Here is an 18583-nt window from a genome sequence, read left to right on the forward strand (position 1 = left end):
TGCCACAGGTGGAGAACTAGCACGCCACGCCACCGTGGTGCCCGTACCACACCACACACTCTGTGTTCTAACGTATGATTCTTTTTAAAAATCTCAACAATTCGCAGTGGCGTCTTTTCCTCTGTACAATGCGCCCAGTTTGTTTTAGAGGACAATGATGCCTTCGCGTGTTTTCCCTGTCACACCGTGGTAGGGAGATGCTCTTGCAGTGTTTAGCTTGCTTACCTTTGCGTTCATCTTCTTTGTTTATTTTATTTTTGATGATGCTTACATAGTTGATCAGGGTGGGAAGGATCAATGAGGGTCAGGGAAAGTGGGTGAGACCTTTGTTTCCAAATTTTCTTTTTCTTCTTCCTGTGTCTGGGGGTAGGGGAGAGAAGCCACACACAGCCTCCCAACTGCCCCAGAACCCAGGGTTGGGGAATGGTCGCCTGATATCAACCCAGGGACCCTGGGGATTTAAACTCTGGGAGGACAAACATTCTTTTTAGGTATTTTCTCAGGATAAAGCTTCCTTCTCCAAAGGACAACTTCTGAGTCAGAAATACTTGCCCACGAGTGGGACATTTGTCCCAGCAGATCCCCGCCAATGGCACTTTGTGTCTGGCCCTGGTTCTCTGAAGGTGCAACACCACATGGCTTTATTAGCATCTTCGGTCTCGCACAGGACCAGAGGTGACGGCCAGCAGGGTAGCCTGACTTTTTCCTTGGAGGGGAAAACATTTCCATATGACTGCCCACCCCTAGATGGTCATTACTTCCAGTGCTGGCTCGTTTGTGACGTGGAGGTAGTTCTTATCATGCTGTAAGGTTATCACATCTTAGGCAGCTCTGAACATCGCACACATACACACCCCTGTGTATGTGTTGGTACTTTATGACATACTCCTGAGATTTTTATTTTAGATACTTTAAGACATGTTTTAGAGGCATGGCTAGAGTGAGCAGATGTACATATATCCACTGTTCTGCTCGCTGGAAGCCCCCTGTGGCTGATGTTGGTCCAGGCGGAAGTCAGATGTCAGCCCATGTGGACGGCAGAGACCCAACGACTTGAGCCCAATCTACCGCCTCCTAGGGTCTGTGCCAACAAGAAGTTTGTTTTTAATTATAACATTTTAGAAAATGAAACATTTGAAAAGTAAGTTCCTATCATGCTTCAAAACTAGTAAGAGTTTCCTCGGCCTCCAGGTGAAGTATTATATATCTCATTGTTAACTTCGCCTCAATGCCTACAGGAAGCTGGAACTTCATACAGGGTGAAAACTGGATAAGCCCTAAAAGCGGTTCTGTGATCACTTGGTGATCATTGGAGGCGACTCTGCTTTTGCCAAAATGTCCATCTTTTTGATGGACTCTGTCATTTCTGAGTGAGCAAGAGGAGGTCACCCAGAGAAGCTCACGGACCTTGCCAGATGGTTTCATTTTCATGGCGCTTCCAAGATACGAACTCTAATGTCTAAGAAGGAAAGTCATGAATGACATTTGCCATTGAGACTGGGATGGTGACTTGCCTTCCTGCTTCCACTGTGATGACATGATAATGTCTCCTGAGGAACTGTATGCACACATACACACACAGGTGCACATATACGCATGCACTGTACACATACCTCACACATGTACCTGCACAGATGTGCACACACACGGGCACATAGAAACACATCCACATACATAAGCACACACACTTACATACAACACACACGCACATGCACCCCTATGTGCGTACATACACGCAGTGCAGACATACACATGATGCACTATGGACCTGAATCCAATGATTAAGAATTCTATATTTAACCCCATGGTGTGACACTGTGCAAGAACAATGCTATACCTCATAGCATCTCATATTAGAAAGTAGGTGGGAATGTTCTATGTGGACACCAACCGCAACACAGCAAATAAGTTTTGGTGCATTCATAGAGACTTCAGTGGCTAACAAATACAGTACTGTCATAAATATCAGTATAAAAAATTATCCATATGTTGCATTTTACGCAACAGGAAATTCATGTGCACCTATGTTTGTAAATGCCTAAGAATCTTCTGGAAAGATGGAGCGGAAAGGGATACTAACTTTGTCTCAGGAGAGATCAAATTAGTTGTTTGCAGAAAAAGGAAGAAATCTTTACCTGAATTGAACTGCTTTATTTTTTTTTTTTTTTTTTTTTTTTTTTTTAAAGATTTTATTATTAATGGAAGGCCGGATATACAGAGAGAAGGAGAGACAGAGCAAGATCTTCCATCTGATGTTTCACTCCCCAAGTGAGCCACAACGGGCCGGTGCTGCGCCAATCCGATGCTGGGAACCAGAAACCTCTTCCAGGTCTCCCACGCGGGTGCAGGGTCTCAATGCATTGGGCCGTCCTCGACTGCTTTCCCAGGCCACAAGCAGGGAGCTGGATGGAAAGTGGAGCTGCCGGGATTAGAACCGGCGCCCATATGGGATCCCGGGGCGTTCAAGGCGAGGACTTTAGCTGCTAGGCCATGCCGCCGGGCCCAAACTGCTTTATTTTTTGACACTTTGGTATTTTGAATTGTATGTGTGTCCTACTTAAGGGAAAAAAAAGTATAAGCTGACTGGCATTAAATAGCACAGCCACATGACTTTATAACACACACCAGTTAACATATAACCTGAACTGCTACTTACATATGTAATGTATGCTATTAATTAATTCATTCACAAACCAATCTACCAAGCCCCTGTTTAGTGCTTGCTTGGTGCTAAAGAGGCAAAAAATGAGCACTTTCCTGGGGAAAGGGCTGACTGCAGGCAGTCACAAAACAATGAAAATTAATCTTCTGAGCAAGTAGGCCATCCATTACTGCCTTAACCAGTCTCTGGTCACAAAACAATACAGAGAAGTGGAAGTGACATCATAGGAAGTGACGGTTTCATTTCCATTTTTGCTTATCAGTTTTTACCAGTTGTTTATTTGTTCATTGGTTTTGTTTTTCCCTTTGTCAGCAGAAAGCTGTGATCTAGGACAGAAAGGAAATGCCGAAGGTGACGAGGACACCAAGACCCCTTTCTGCCTGTGGAAGCTTCCGGAAGCACAGAGCAGTAAGGCCCAGACAAGGCAGCTTTGTGTCCAAGAGGAGGAGATGTCCAGGCTTGCAGCTGCGGGGGGTGGGGACAGCATGGGTCAGGCAGACATCACAGCAGAATAAGGCTGGAGTGTGGAAATCTGGCCCAGTCCCAGCCACTACCAACCATGCATTCAAGGCTCTCAGAGGCACTGTCCGTGCTGGGACCAGCCATGAGGGACCTTGGCGAAGTCCTTGGGCATTCACTGAGTCCTGACCTTAGATGAACCAAAGCTCTGGTGTGAGGCTTCCGGTGACACCTAGCACAGCTTGCACTGGTCTAGAGGCCCAAGGATATTCATAGTAAGAACAGATGACAAGCGGCTTCTAAGAACCCAGGGAAATAATCAGACCGAAAATCACACAAGATGTACAAGTCGGAGCAGAGTTAGCCTTGTGGCTAAAGTACCCAAGTTCAAGTCCCAGCCCGGTGCCAGACTTGCCCTGGCGCAGCCCCTGGGAGGCGGCGGTGACGGCTCAAGCAGAGGGCTTGTGCTACTTGTGTGGGAGACCCGGAAGCAGGGGCCAGCTCCCGGCTTCCGCCCTGGCTCAACCCAAGCCATTGAATACATCTAGAAAGTGAAGCAGCTGATGGAAGGGCGCACTTTCTCCCTGCCCCCTCTGCTTAGTGGGCAAAGAACCTGAGCGTGCTATTATAGATACCTCCAAGCATTTAAGGGCAAAGACTAGTACAATGAATAAACATGTGAGAAATTTAAATTGCTTTTAAAATAATAATCAAGTGAAACTTCTGTGGCACATAAAATAGTATCTAACATGAAAAATTCATTACAAACTTAACATACGATCAAGCCTTGCAGAAAAAAAAAAAAGATTAGTAAATTTAAATGCAGAGAAGTAGAAACTAGCCAAATTGAAACACAGACAAGAAAAAAGATTTTTAAAATTGGAAAGCCAAAGTGAACTGTGGAACAATATTAGAAGATATATTATACATATGGTTGGAGTCCCACAAGTAAAGCGGAGGTAAGTAGTTTCGAAGCAATTATGGCCATTTCCCAGGTGGAAATTTAAAGTTTAAACCAAGAAGCTACAATAATCATATGTAGAAAAGACAGAAAATCAGATCTAGACACACTTTAATCAAATTTATTTTAAAAAATGATAGGGGGAATATTTTAAAGCGACAAGAGGAGAAAACATCCAAATTACTGAAGGAGGCTATAAAGGCTGCGTCTCAAATCGACCTTATTGTAAAGGAACCAGCAGTAGCACACTGCACGGCTCCGCAACGTAATAACGGCTAATATTCAGGCATAATTTAAAGAGGGCGAGAGTGAGCCAAAGTTGGCTAACATAAATATAGAAAGTTCTAGATCTCTCAGAGCTGCTCTTTGTCCTGCTGTGTCACAGTCACCGCCATGACTTATTTCTCTAACACTAGGAGGAACCCTGGTGCTGCTCTTGGGTAGACCCCAACGCCTTGATCAATCGCCAAGACCTCTGTTTGTCTCCCAAAGCCAAGTGGTTTTATATCACGGGGTCTCTTTTTAAAGCAAGTTTCCATGTGCTTATCACACACTGGCTCTGCCTTTCTTGCCCCTGCTGGAGAGTGTTTCCGGCCTCAGCATTTGGATTTTAGCGGACATCTCTCTTGGGCTCCTCAGACGTCATGTGCAATGACTGAGTTACCTCAAAGGCAATGGAAGACAAGACTCTAGCACCACTCTCACGGCAACCACAGGACACAGCATCAAGAGTGTGTTAAAGAAAGGCGCTGTGCTCAGTGGCCTGCTGCAAGGCAGGAGTCACGAGCAGCAGGCCAGCCAGCCCTTAGGCAAGATCCCAGTGAGCTCAGACGGGCACGGAGGAAGCTGAGAGACTCACACAGGCTTTGTTCTGGGTGTCTGGGAGTCGGGAGTGGCAACAGGTGAGACGCCTAGGATGACGGCAGCAGGACTGGGCTGGTGTAAAGGACGCCAGCCCGGCCCTGGCACACTTCAGCATGACGACGACGTGTGCCTGTGGGTTTGGATAGAAGGTGAGGGATGTTGCTGCAAAGCTGAGTCGCAGGGTCCCACAGAGGGGCCATTCGTGGGAGAGGAACCATCCGCCTCTATCTGCTGCCCCCAGGCTGCTCGCTTTCCAGGAGCAGGTGTCTGACACGGCTTGCTCTTCTCCACGCCCACGGTGCCCACATCTTGCTCACAAGCAGCAGACTGAACGCTGCTGCCCAATTCTGGCTCTGCAGAAAAAAATAAATAATCCAAAGCTAGGGCACAGCCCCGGGCCACCTGACCTCACCCCAGCCCCGGCACGCTCAGGAGGGAGGCACTGCTCTGCTGCCCTGGGCAGTGCCCTGGGAATGGCAGAAGAGGGGACGTCAGAGTAAATAAATAAGAAGTAAATAAACCCACCTGGGCTGGGGCAGAGGCAGGGGCTTCAGGGTATGGGGGCCCATCTTCCGGTGGCAAACAGACAAAGCCTGGCAGAGCCCAGGGCAGAGGGGTGTTCTGCTACAGCACTGAGAGGGGCGGGGCCTGAAGCAGGTGTCTGTGGGACCGGGGGACAGTTGGACGGGTCAGCCCAGCCTCCCAGCAGGTACAGCTTATTCTGAATGAAGACCTAAAAGGGGGGCTGAAGTGACCCAGCTTTCAGCAGGCCCTCTCAGCGTGCCTGGATCCCTCATATGATGTGTGGAGAGTGGCAGCATGCAGTCATCAGAGAGGGAGGAGGCATGCTCTGAACACACGCTGAGAGCCAGCTGGGGGCCAGACCTGGAAGACCCAGGACCAGGCAGGGACCACACTGGAGCAGAGCAGGAGCCCAAGCCCGGTCCAAGGTTGTGGCGGGACCTGGAGGCCTGCAGAGAGGCAGCCATACCGAGCTGAGCCTGGAGAAGCTCAAAGAGTTGTTTATCCCTGAAGCCAGGCCCCATCCTGGAAGGGGTGGCAGGGGATAGGTGTGAGTGGGACAGAGAAGGCAGTATGGCTGGGGGCCCATTGCTCCGTCTCTGGGATCTACAGGACAGGCACCTCGTGCCCAAGGCTTGTTGGATTGGGTAGCCGCCCTGCCTGTGTGCCACTTTCCTTTTAGCCACTCGGTCACAGCCCCTACAAGTGTCTCCTGCAGAGGGTCAAGGCTCCACTCAGCCCAGGGGAAGGACTGATCTGAGCCCCGAGGTCCCCGCAACTTGCCTGTAGTCCCTCCCAAGTTGTCTCCGTAGTCTCCTGGGCCTGGGTCTGCAGGAGCAGCAGACCCGGCCTTTTCCCCTGGCTCCCTGTGAGTTTAACTTCGCCAGATTTGCTTTCATGGTGATGAACGAAGCGTCTCGCACAGCCACCGGCCCGCAGCCTCATTCCTCCTTTGGAGGGCGCCGTGGCCGGAGTATGGTCCTCTGCCAACTTCTCCAACCCTAGGTGGAGCTGGGAGCGCTGCGTGGACCTGGGCTCCGCGAGACCCTCAAGACAGTTCCAGGAGGTCGCTCTCTCCTGATGTCCAGGGCTGGCCACGCACCTGACACGCTCCAAACACACCTGGGCGCAGGTGGAGGGGCCGGACCGGGGTCTCCCCGGAAGGGGCGCACCCAGGCCTCACGGCCCCGCCCCGCCCCGCTCTGCAGGGTGGCAGCCCGGGAGGGGCGGGCACCCGAGTGTGCTCCCCGCTCCGGGCACCAGGCGTCGCCCGGGCTCCTCGCAGCGCCGGGGCCCCCGCCCCCGCCGTGCAGCCCGAGCCCCGCGCGAGCCCCGGAGGCGCAGGACCCGGCCCGACAAATTTCCTGCTCGGCTGCGGGCGGCGGGCGAGCGGCGCCGGGCCCCGGCTGCCTCCGCGCGTCCGCACGGCCCTCGTCCGCGCCAGGAGGGGACAGTCAGGCCCCGGCGGGCGGCCGGCCGGGGGGCGCCCGGGAGATGTGGAACCGCCGCGCCGGCGCGACAGGACCCGCGCCCCCTAGGTGAGCGGCGCGCGCGCGCGGGGACGGGCGCGGGGCCGTGCGCCTCCGCGGGTGGCCCTGGGCCCCGGGCGGCCACGACAGGCCCCGGCAGGCTCCTGGGCCGCCCCGGCAGGAGGGAGGAGCCGCCAGGGCGCTGGGTCCCGAGCCGGGTCTCTCCGCCCCCGCGGAGCGCCGGGTGCCAGCCGCGGGGGACCGCGCGACCTTTCCTCCCGAGGTCCCTGGCCCAACTTGGTGACTGTAGGAACCTTAGGGCTCCTTCTCGGTAAACGGGAGCAGCGCGTGAGTGTCTGCGGGCGGCGACCGTGCGAGGAGGACGGTGACCAGGCGACGGATGTGGACGCCACTGTGCGAGAGGGGCTGCGGAGGGTGCGTTGCGGGCTGCGCGCTCGCGGGGTCGGGAAAGTGACTCGAGTTGCGCCAACCCTGCCTTCCCAGAAGAGGGTGCCCCAGGGGCCCCTGGGTGAGCTGGGGGCCCCAGCAGGTTGCTGGGGGGCGGGGGTGGGAGGCGTTCTTGATCTGCAGCATTGATAGTCCGGTCACCGGACCCAGTTCTTGGAGCTGAGCCCAGCGCTTTGCTGAGTCTCTGCTCCTTGAAGCCTTGTGCGGAATGCCGGTGAGCCCCCATGATGGGGAGGAAGAGCCAAGCCTGGCAGAGAAGGTGCTAGAACTGGCCTAACTTCCTTCCAGGCATGGCAGACCTTTCTGGAAAGATTAGACAATGCCACTTGCAGAATGGTGACATTGATGAGTTTCGAGTGATTCTATCTGAGCCTTGTCCAGGTCACAGGTCCGGGCCCTGTGGCCAAGTTGAAGGACAGCCAAGAAGGATGGGACTGCATTCTAGAAATCGCTGTCCAGGCAGCTCTGCTGATGACCCCATGTGCCCCTTGACGCAGAGTGCCTGGAGGGGATGGCACAGGAAGGACCTGCAGCCGTTTACACTGTGTGCGTGTGTGGGTGTATGTGGGGTGTGTGGGGGCACTAAGCGAAAGGAGGGTGTGAAATGGAGGTGCAGGAGGCTGAGGTGACCTTACGGTGTGGGGTGTGGCCAGAGCTGTGAGTGGTTAGGGTTGGGGTGGGTTGGAGTTTCCCAGCACAGGCTTTTAGCCCTCGCGGAGTGCAAAGCCAAATTGTGTGTTGAAGACGCCCAAGAGGCCAAGGCTTTGAGTCAGTCAGCAGGATCTGAAGCAGCTCTCAGCCCTGCCCCTGAACCTGACCTCTGTACCACTGGCTGCTCCCACTCAACAGGCTGTCTGGTGTCAAGCTGAGCCAAGGGCTTGATTTGTCACTGGAGAGAGCCAGTTGGTGCCAGGTTTAATAACATCTTCCCTTGCCACCCTCAGCCTGATGGGTTGAGGGAAGTTAGCGGGGGAGACCTTGCTTGTGTGTGATGCTTCCTGGACCCCGTGGAGGTACAGAGTGAGCTCAAAGGCAAGCAGTCAAGTGCATGGACGAGCCCTAAGTGAAGGACATCTCCTTGGGTCAGCAGCTCCATTTCCCTCACCCCCACTGGAGCCTGAAGGCTCCTGACGGCCCCCACCCCTGCTCCAGAGAAGCACCCCTGCAGGTGGCTGCAGCTGCTGACACAAAGGTGGGGGTGGTACAACCCTTTCATCTTCTGTTCCCCTGGGCACGCTGCAGCCTCCACCTGCCTGTCCCACTGCCATTCCCCAGCCTAGAGCGTCAGCATTTGTCCCTGTGCAGGGCAGAGGTGTGGCCTCTGTGGTCATCCAGGCCACTCTGCTGCAGTTCTCACACCCAGCTGGCTGCTTCCCTTGGACCTTCAAAGGATCTCATTCCTCATGTCCAAAATCAAACTCGTGCCCCCCTTCCCTCCCCTGCACTTCCTCCCACGTTCCTGATCACTTGGTTAGACCCGGCTCTGCCCTCGGTAATTCCCAATAGGGCAGTGCAGGGTCTGCAGCGTCTAGCCAGGCCCCTGCCAGCCAGTCTTGCTCCTGTTGATGGATGGATGGACAGTGATGCAGTGAAATCTTGCAGGGGCGAATGTGTGCTGCTCCTGGTGCCTTGGTGTGTTTGGTGTGGCTCTCAGTGTGGGTGGGAGACAACCACGCCTTAATGTTCATGTAGAGTGCTTGATGCAGGGAGAGAAGACAGCGGTCGGTGCGTCTGTGGATGTTGCACAGGCTTGCTGTGCACGCATCAGCTGAATGTACCTGATAACGTATCTGTCCAGCTGGCCCCGGGAGGCCCTGGGGGACGTGCCAGGAAGGCAGGTGTGGAGGTGGAGCAGCCAGGGTACATGTTCTTGCCACTTGTGGGGCTTGAGCCACCCTTTCAGAAGTTCCACTGCAGCAGCAGGGATGAATGTATCCACTTAGATACAGAGCAACCTGCTTATCACCAGAAAGGAAACTCCATGTTCTAACTCCAGCCCTTGGCCTGTGGGCTCCTGGGGAACGTGGTACTTGGACGGGCCTCCCTGAAGGACACCTGTGCTCAGATCTTAGGATGCGGAGCCTGCTCCTTCTCCACTGCCAGCGTCCTTGCCTTAATCACCATCTTCAGCAGCCCTGCCCAGAGCTCCAGCCCTCCTTACACGCCCAAGTGCAATGCCTCTTCCACTGGACTCACAGAGCTTGTTTGTGCCGTCCTAGGGTGCTCAGGGGGCTGCATTTGGATATCCAGCAGGTGGTCAGGGCTTGTCTCCTCCACTGAGTGATTTTAGGTTGCATCTCCAAGAGCTTGAACTTTGCATCCAAGAATGGATTCAAATCCTGGATCTGATGTGACCTTGGCTAAATGATTCCACTTTTCTCTAGAGTGGGAGCAGTCATCAGGGCTGCGGGGAGGGATGCAGTAACACACAGGAATGATAGGGCGCTTAGCAACAAGCTCCTCGTGCTGTGCACGTGGTGTTAGGAACCAGTGAAATTTGGACCAATAAGTGAATCAAGTCCAGACGTATAATGAGTGGACAGGTGGACATCTCCCATGCACCCTCCAGATGGCGGTCAGGGCCTAGGGGTGTGACCTTGACCTTCTAAGCAGTCTTATGAATGATCATGGGACTTGTGTGTTTAAATAGTTTAATCTCAGTGGTATCTCTTATCTGTGCCCCATGGACAAGTACTTAAACTCGCACTGTCGAATCCCGTATCAGTGGCCGATGATGAGGTATGCAACACCGCACCAGTGAGCCCAGGTCAGCTCCAACCAAGAAGTAGCGAGGTCTGGAATAATGTGTGTGGAGCAGCATCTAGAACAGAAGATACGGCCAGGAAGCTGCAGGCTGCCCCCAGATCTCTCTGAACTTCACACTGCTTTTGCCTTCAAAGAGAGAGACCACAAACACCCTCATCACTTTCCCCAGTCCACCTCGGACCAGCTCGCACCCTCCTCTGGCTGTGTTCATGGCGACGTCTGGGGTCACTTGTTGCTTTTCCTTGTTGCTTGGCTGTGTGTCTGCCCTGAGTTGTGGTTCTAGATTAGTCAAGATGCTGACCCCTGACATATCAGAAGTTGATTTTGGAGTGTTAATTTCCTGTTGCTTTTTGCACCTCCCATCACAGACGGCTGGATCCTATTCTTGATGTTTGGGATTTAATCTGCTTCCCCTGAAGCAAAGGGAGTTTCATTATTTGTTGCTCAGCCCCTAGCTGGTGTGGGAGGTAGGGGAAGTTGTCCCCTAGTTTGGGGATTACCGGGCCAGCCACCTGTCTTCTCTCACTTCTGGCTGCTGTTCCCCAATCTCTCCCGCCAAGGTCTGCTGGGCCAGGTGTTCCCCTGGGGAGTTCTGATGTGGTTTGCAGCCACTGAGCTGTCGCAGGGCCCGGCTCACCGCCAGACACCAAGTCCACCTCTTTCTTTCAACTCCGCAGATTCTTCAAAGGAGTTGGCGACGCTTATGAAATCAAAATTCTTCACAGTGCATCTCAGGAAAGCAAATAAACGCAGCCTTTGGTATGGCTTCCCCATGAAATAGGCATCTACTCTTAAATATTTCAAATACATTCAAGAATGTTTAATCCAATTGGATTCTGTGTATAGTGTTCAGAAGGCTTCTTTCTCCCAGAATATAAATGCCACTCTGAGCATGACAACCTTTGAATTAAAAAAAAAAAAAAAAAAAAAAAAAAAACTCCCTAAAAACCTTAAGTGTTCTAGGCATGTGGTTTGAACGTGGGTGTCTGTTGAGTGAAACATGAGTGGCAGGCTTTGTGGACACCACCCCTTGTTCCCACCAGGCTGTGTGTGGGCAGTGTTGAACTCCAGCCTGTGGAAGGGCCAGCACAGGAGTGACTGCTGTGCTGAGCTCCCCAGCAGGTGTGAGTCTGCTGTGGGGTGCCCAGGGTAGAAGCCAGGATGCCCGGGGCGCAGAGGTTCAGTGCTTTTGGGTGAGGTGGAGGAGCGAGGGCTTGTTGGAGCTGCAGACCGCTGGATCAGCCGCCAGACCAGGTTGTGGAGCTCTGATTCCCACAGCAGGCACCGTGCCTGGGGGCTATGCACGTTTTTGCACGGAGGGTCCTGGATTAGGTGGGGGCTGGGACCCTGGAGCTCCGGTCCGGGCAGGAGCCTGGCTTCTCTTTATAATGGGGGCTGACTTGGTTGTGAAGCAAGTAGAGTGGTGGGCTCTTGATGGTGGTGCAGGTGCCTCCTCTGGGGGTCCAGCGACCCCAGAACTTGAACCCTAGTCTTGGGATGATTGAGGCTCTGGCGTCTTTCCCTGCTAGGGTGACCTTGGCCTCAAGGCAAGCTGCTTCATTTCCACTCTGTCAACCCAGGCCTAAGTTTTGGCTGTGAATGTCTCCAAGTCTATTTAGACGTTTCCAGCTGGACATTACTCACCAGCTTTTGCACCAGGGAGAAAATTAGTCCCGTTTCTCTTCTCAGCTGAGATTTCTGAAACGCCTGTCGCACAGTCGCTGGATGCCAGTGTCATATTTTAAGTGACCTTTGTTTTCTCTCTCATGCCAAAGGGACATGGTATCTTCAGGTTGTGTCCCACGTTGGGCTGCTCAACAGAGCTCCTTGCTGTCAGCAGCGGTGGCTCTCGCTCCCCAGCCAGCAGGTACCCGTGTGCACCCAGCAGCAAGGGCGCCAGGCCCCTGGCAGGTGCCGTTCAGTCCCTGCAGGTTGCTTGTTAAATGCTGGGAGTGCTGCCCTTCCTTCTCTAATTCAAAGAGGCGGGCCTCAAAGGTGGACGCCTACTTATAGGATTTGATGTCCAGCCCTTGGGCCTCCCTCCGCTTCCCGCTGCCACCCCATGCAGCTGCAGTTTGTCTGAACTGGTCAGGAACAGAGCTCTTGATTCTGCTGTTGGAAATGAGCCTGTTGACCCTCCTCCTGGTGTGCCAAGTGCAGGGAAGGGCAAGGGACGGGACTCTGAGGCCACTGCTGTCAGCTTTCCCCGCACAGGGCTGCTCTCGACCTTCCTTGTGCTGGTCACCAATCCCAAGGTCAGGACTGAGGACAGGGTTGGAGCAGTGGGGGGCTGGAGATGCGGAGGCCCCCAAGCTACCCTCGTGAGGATGCATTTACGGAACCCTGCGGCCTCTTCCCCAGATTCCAGGGAGCCCTGCAAGTGAATTTCAGGAAGAGCTGCTTTTGGCACAGACTTCCGGCAGATGCTGTGTTTGTTTTCTGGTCGCTCCTTTCCCCAGTGCATTTTCTCACTGTTCCACAAACAGGAGGGCAGAGTGAGAGAGGGAGAAGAGAGAGAGGGGTGCTTGTAGCTGCTGAGTTTTGCTGGATGATTCCATTAGCACAGGTGCTCCTGCTCACGTGAGCGTGTGGGATTCAGACAGCGGGCTCACAGCGCAGCAGCAGAAGCTGCCAGCCTCAGGGATGGGGGTCGGCGGGAACAACTGAAAAGCCAGAGGTCCTTTCATCACATTCAGGAATTCGCAGAAACTCAGTCCAGCCAGCCAAGTGTGGTCTCCAGCAGTTACTTTGGAGTAGAAAGTACGCACATGTTCTTCCAAGGAGGCTGGGTATTTTAGTTTGTGAAAATGAAACTTACTCGCCTGATGACTCTTGCTACTCAAAAGGAAACTTGTGTTTCCAGCCACATTGTTTCAAGTCATGTCAAAACCTGCTTTCTTGGCGGCAGAATTCCTCAGTCAAGGGACGCTTTTTTGCTTTTTCTGCATCCGGCTTTCCTGGCTCTGACCCTGGCGCTTGCCTCACGGGCAGCTGAACGGTGAGGACCCGGAGCTGGAACAGGAACCCACCGGCCCTGGGCGGCTCGGGCTGTGGTGACTCAGCCTTCTCCCCCTGGAAGCAGCACTTTATTAAGCGCATCAGTAATTCAATAAATTACTTTTTGCCAACTCTGCAAGCCTCAGCTGAAGCTCGGTCACCCATCGGAGATGTTATCTGTCTGTCCACTTGAATGTGCCTTTAAGCAAAGTCTTGATTTTAGCCCAGTAGAATATAAAAATGCCGAGAGCCAGAAGTTTAATAATTGTGCCCCATGTTGTGCCAAGCTTGGCCTAGTCCTTGCTTGCCAACAATTTGCTTTCCAAGGATCTTTTCTGGTGCTCCAGGGTGAGATGTATTTGAGTCCATAAGACTGCCCAGAAGGAAGAAAGCATTCGGGCTCTGTTGAGTGCCTACAGTATACACACACCGTGCTCAACATCAGAACAGCAAAGCCATGATTCCTGCCGTGTGGACACCCTCTGTCTGGGGACACACAGAGCTGTCGCTTCCAGGGAGAGGGCCTCTTAAGAAGCAGCAGGTCCTGCCTGGGGTCAGCAGGGACCTTAAAGCCCAGGGTGGAGCAGAGTTAGATGGGAAAGCTTTGGGGTTTGTGGAGGAGTCTGAACTGGGTCCAGGGCGCCATGACCCTTGGCTGGTTTACAGGCAGGCCCTCCCCTGCTCTGAACTCCTGAGAAAGACCCGCACTCACTCTACAGAAAAATGCATGTGTGCACGCGGTTCTGGGGCCCCAGTCACGCAGCCAGTGGACTGGTCTGTGACACCGACAACCGGGGAGTTGCTGTCCCTCCCTGATAGCCGCCAAAACCTCAGGTCAGCTTAGCGCATCGCGTGATAAATGTGTTTAAAAAGGAGAAGATCTGGGTGAAGCAATGAGACCTATTGAAGAGGTAGACATGGCACTGTGGGGAGGGCCTGCACGCGTGAGCCGTGCCAGCAGCCTGGAACCAGCCCCTTCACCATTCTGGCTGTGGCCACTGGGCAGAGTCCAGGGAAGGTGGAGGAGACACAGTGAGTAACAGCCGGGAGGGCCCCTGGGGAGGGGCCTTGGACTGCGCAGAGCCCGGGCAGGACTCTGTCCAGGTGGGAGGAACGGCATACTGGCCTCTCCGGCATCCTCCAAAGCAGGAAGTCAGAGGCCATGGCAACCACCCGCTGCATTCCAAGTTCATTTCCTAGGCTTCCCCAGTGCCTGGGACCTAGCACACGGTTCGGCCTCTGCCTGCTGAGACTTGATGGTGTTATGGTCAGACTAAAAACCCAGACAGGAGAGCCATCCTTTGTATCTGTTTCAGGTCACTTCCGGGGCAGGCCTGTTATGAAAAGGTCCTGTGAAACTTTGGACACTAAAATCAACTTATCTTTTGACTTCCTCACCAACTTCCTCAAGCGCCCCCGTGTTTTCATCAGGGCCTGCCGTTTCCCCCGAGGTGCTCTGGGCCTGGTGGACAGCGCCTCCCTTCTTCCCAGGTGTCCTCTCCATGGACTGTGGACAGGAAAGCCGGGACTGCGCTCTCAGCTTCCCCTGATCCCCCACTGCTCCGGCTGCAGTCGGCCCTCCAGCCCTCTGCCCTCCCTCCCAGCCTCAGGAAACAGAGCCCCTCCCCCAGCCTGCTTGCTGAAGATGGAAGCTCCCCTGCTGTTTCTTTAGGCGGAAATGCATTCCGGCCCCACCCGGTCTGTAGGTGCGAAGCTGCTGGGCCACCGCTGCTTCCCGCTGTGGTGTGCTGGGCCCAGCCGGTCCCACAGACTGCTTGTAGGAGGCCTTGGAGAAGGCTGCAGCAAGGGTGCCTGTCTTGGGCCCTGCGTGCTTCTGTTTACCAGGTGACTTATTGTGTGTTGGGTTCAAATGCACAACCCAAATGGATGGACAGAAGTTGGTGATGTCAGTCCTTCATAAAAACGCTCAGCCGTAGAGTTCTGTTTGTTCCAGTTTACTTGTGAGCGGCAGGGTAGATGCTGCAGCCACTGGCTGTGCTTCCGCTGATGGCACTTGAGAAACCAAAGTGTGCCAGTCTGCCAGGTGGAGAGTGTGGTGTGTTCCCCAGGTCCCTGCCCCAGGTGCGGCTGGAGGGAGAGGGGTGGCAGTGAGGTGCCGTTTTTGAGCGGGCTTAGTTGATGATGAGAAAGTGTGCTGGGCCAGGGCAGGGTGGGGGGTGCTGCCTGGTTCCCCTGGGCTCAGGACCCTCACTAAAGGACCCAAGACGTTTTGAGGCCGGAGCTGGGGAGCCTCGGGCAGCCTGGGAAGGGGCCCGCCTCCCAGCTCTGGCTCCCTGTTCCTTGGGGCCAGTGGGACCCTCACCTTGCTCCCCACGCCAAGCCAGGGTGCGGCTTCCCAGAGAGCTGTGGGTGTGACTGGCTGTTAGTGGCTGTCCCTGTGTCGGCTCCTCCGGCCCTGGCTGCTGCTGCTGGGGCTGGTGAGGCAGAGGAAGGCTGCCAGCCCAGGACTTAGCTGTAGTCCTCCAAAGTCCCAATTGCAGGAAGGCTGGCACCCACACCAAGAGCTAACCTTCTCTCTCCAGGGCACCTCACCTCGGGTGTGTGTGGTCTCCTCAAGCGTGGGGCTCCTGGGCCTCGTTGTTACTCAGGGATCTGAGGGATGTAGGAGACGAAGCCATGACTCAGGTTCACTCAAGTGCATCAGAAGCCTTGCCAGCTTGTGGGCGTGAAGGTGCAGGAGTAGCTGGAACCAGAGGCCAGATGTTGCTCCCAAGGCTCTGCCCTCCTGTCACCATTGCTGGCGTACTCTGTCGCACGATGCCCCCAGTAGCTTCATGTCCGGTCCGCCCTACATAGTCACCCGTAGGTGGATCCAGGCTGACCCAGCAGTGAGTCTGCGTAGCTCTGATGGCCAGGCTTGGGCCACCCCCCATGCACACAGATCGCTGGCCGGTGGCCCAGGCCGTTGCCCTGTCCTTGCCCCTTGAAGCCCTGGAAGCCATTTACAGAGCTGCCCTGAGCTTGCCGAGGGCATGTGCCCTGGTGCCCTGCTCCCGGCTCCCACCGCTCTGAGGGAGCTGGGGCTTCTGGCCCAGGTGGGCAGTGGCCTGCTAGGCTTGTGGCGTGTCTCCCGGCTGCTCTCTCCACCCCTGCTGCCCTCACCGTCAACTCGAACACCAGGCCCAACTGAGCTCCCTCTCCTGCAAGCCGGACCCAGAGGGTGACGAGGTGGCACTGTGGCCACCCAGGGGCAGCAGTGACTGTCGGCCTTGCGCCTCTGACAGCTTTCCCAGGCTCTATACTCTTCTTGCCCTGGGCAGAGGCTCCAGAGCTGGCACTTGACTTGGCTCCAAGGCTGGCGTGCCATGCTTTGGCAATGAGTAACAGGTGGGCTCGACCGAAGAATGCAGCCGGTCTCAGAGACTCTCTGGTGGTTCCATGACGCGAGGAGGACTGGGCACAGCCTCCTCGGAACAGGGTACTGCCCCTCTGGGCAGAGCACCCGGGCGTGGTCTGGGACTCCTTGAATCGGGCCCCAGGGATTGGGGCCGAGCGCTGAGACGCTAGACACGCAGGAGCAGTTGAGTGAGGGGCCTGCCGGTTTGGAAATTGTGGGGACCTGGTGCTGGGAGTCCCCCAGAAGCTTTGCTTTCAGAAGCACTGTGTCAGTGTACCCCAGTGTTGAAGACACAGTCTTTCTCCCTTGCCAGGCCTGAATCTTATACATTGGACTCCTGGGGGTCTCTTTGCAAGGGTCTCAGAAGGCTCTGGAAGCTGGGGCTAGCATCGCCCTTACCCTTCCCTTCACCAGTCCATCTCTGCTGGCGGAGCTGAGCCCCTGCGCAGTCTGAGTGGATGTGTGAGGTTGAGCTTGGTATCAGGGTCTGGACTGGCTCCAGGGGCCGTGTCCTCGCCCTGGGCTTCAGCCGCCAGATATCCGTGACAAGTGCATGGCGAATGCCGTGTGGAGAGGCCTGTAAATGAAATTAACCACGGTGGGAGGTGTCTGTGGGAAACCCAGGGTCTGAGCAAATTAAAGGGGCAGCCATGGGATCACGGACTCCCAGGCGTTCCTTTTTTTTTTTTTTTAATTGGAAAGTCAGATTTACAGAGAGAAGGAAAGACCGGGAGAAAGATCTGCTGTCCACTGGTACACTCCCAAATGGCCACAGTGGCCAGAGCTGAGCTGATCCGAAGGAAACGGATCCCCTTCCCAAGTTGGCTTGCTGAAGACTTTAGCCACTAGGCTATCACACCAGGCTCCCAGGTGTTCTTGTAAAGAGAGAGTTGGTGCTGCAAATGGGCACAGGTGATGGGCTCATGGCTTGTTGCGTTCATCCAGGGGCACGGGTGGAGGTGGGCCAGGTGTTTCTAAGACCCCTAGCCAGGCAGATGGGATTTTTTGGTAGCTGTGTTTCCCTACACCCACCATTCCTAGCTATACTTATGGGGGTTTTGGTGTGCTAGGTAATAGAGGTCTCCATGGTTGAGCAGCACAGCGTGTTTGAGAAAGTTCCACTGGGATACAGAACGTGGGAAAATGGACACAGGCCACATGACTTGGCACTCTGGTGTATCCTTCTGAGCGCTCCTGTCCAGCCGCAGAAGGGACAGGCAGGGCAAGCTGGGCCAGGGCAGCTCCAGAATGAGGCTGGCCCTTCCCACCCTCCTCACCTGTTTGAAGGCAGCACACTGGGAGAATTGGGGCTGATGGCTCTGCTCCAAGGTGCTGTGGCCAAGAGGACTCACACATGGCACTTTCAAATGTCCTGAGGACCTCACAGAGCGCTCCCCCCTCCCCGAGAGTGATCTCCGAGAAAGCGGGGTCCTGGCCGTAGAGGTCCCTCTTGTGATCTAATTACACAAGTTGGCCCTGTTCCTGCAGGGAGATGCAGCCGACCTTTTCCTAGGAGCGCCTATCAGGAGGGATCTCCATTCCTGGATTATCGCAGGCGTATCAGCTATAGCTCCACCCACCACCAACAACAACCTGCCCCATGAACCTACCTCCGGTGGTTAATCTAGCTAGGAAAGGAGCTTGGCAGGTACGGGGCTGTCGGGTAGTCCGCAGATCCAGCCTGCGGCTGCACAGCAGGCTCAGAATATAGGGAGTAGAAGTCGAAGCAGCCTGAGCCCACAGTTAGGGCTGGGCCGTGGGGGCTTTCACTGAGGATGTGGTCTGTCTCCCTTGGCTATGGAGCTGCTGGGCCCTGCTGCCCATGAACCTCTGCCGCTGTGCCTTTGCAGATGGTCCCAGTGTGTCCCTGGATCCATGTGGCACTGTAAAGGGGGTGCTGCCTGGCTGCTGGCGGACCTCCTCCATGGCGCCTCTGCAATGGATCCGGGTGGCACTCTCACGGGTCCAAGTCTCGGGTAGGACTGAGGCCAAACCTGAGAGCAGGGCACAGGTGTGTCCTGCGTGGGGAGATGGTGCTCCTCCCACGGCACAGGTGA

The 18583-nt window shown here is 54.9% G+C and overlaps 1 protein-coding gene across 3 annotated transcripts in view; it reads left to right on the plus strand.

The window, feature by feature from the left end:
* Positions 1-6871: 6871 nt before the first annotated feature.
* Positions 6872-18583, plus strand: part of PTPRE (protein tyrosine phosphatase receptor type E) — a 124055-nt gene continuing 112343 nt past the window's right edge. Inside the window, exon 1 of one of the 3 annotated variants that reach the window (XM_058671024.1) lies at positions 6872-7006. The gene's annotated coding sequence lies outside the window, so the exon portion shown is untranslated. Of the gene's footprint in view, positions 7007-7132; positions 7373-18468; positions 18580-18583 lie in introns of those variants that run through there. The other 2 variants (XM_058671021.1, XM_058671020.1) reach the window with 2 other exon arrangements.

Source organism: Ochotona princeps, chromosome 13 (genome assembly GCF_030435755.1).
Source record: "Ochotona princeps isolate mOchPri1 chromosome 13, mOchPri1.hap1, whole genome shotgun sequence".
In the NCBI taxonomy this organism is placed as follows: Eukaryota; Metazoa; Chordata; class Mammalia; order Lagomorpha; family Ochotonidae; genus Ochotona; species Ochotona princeps.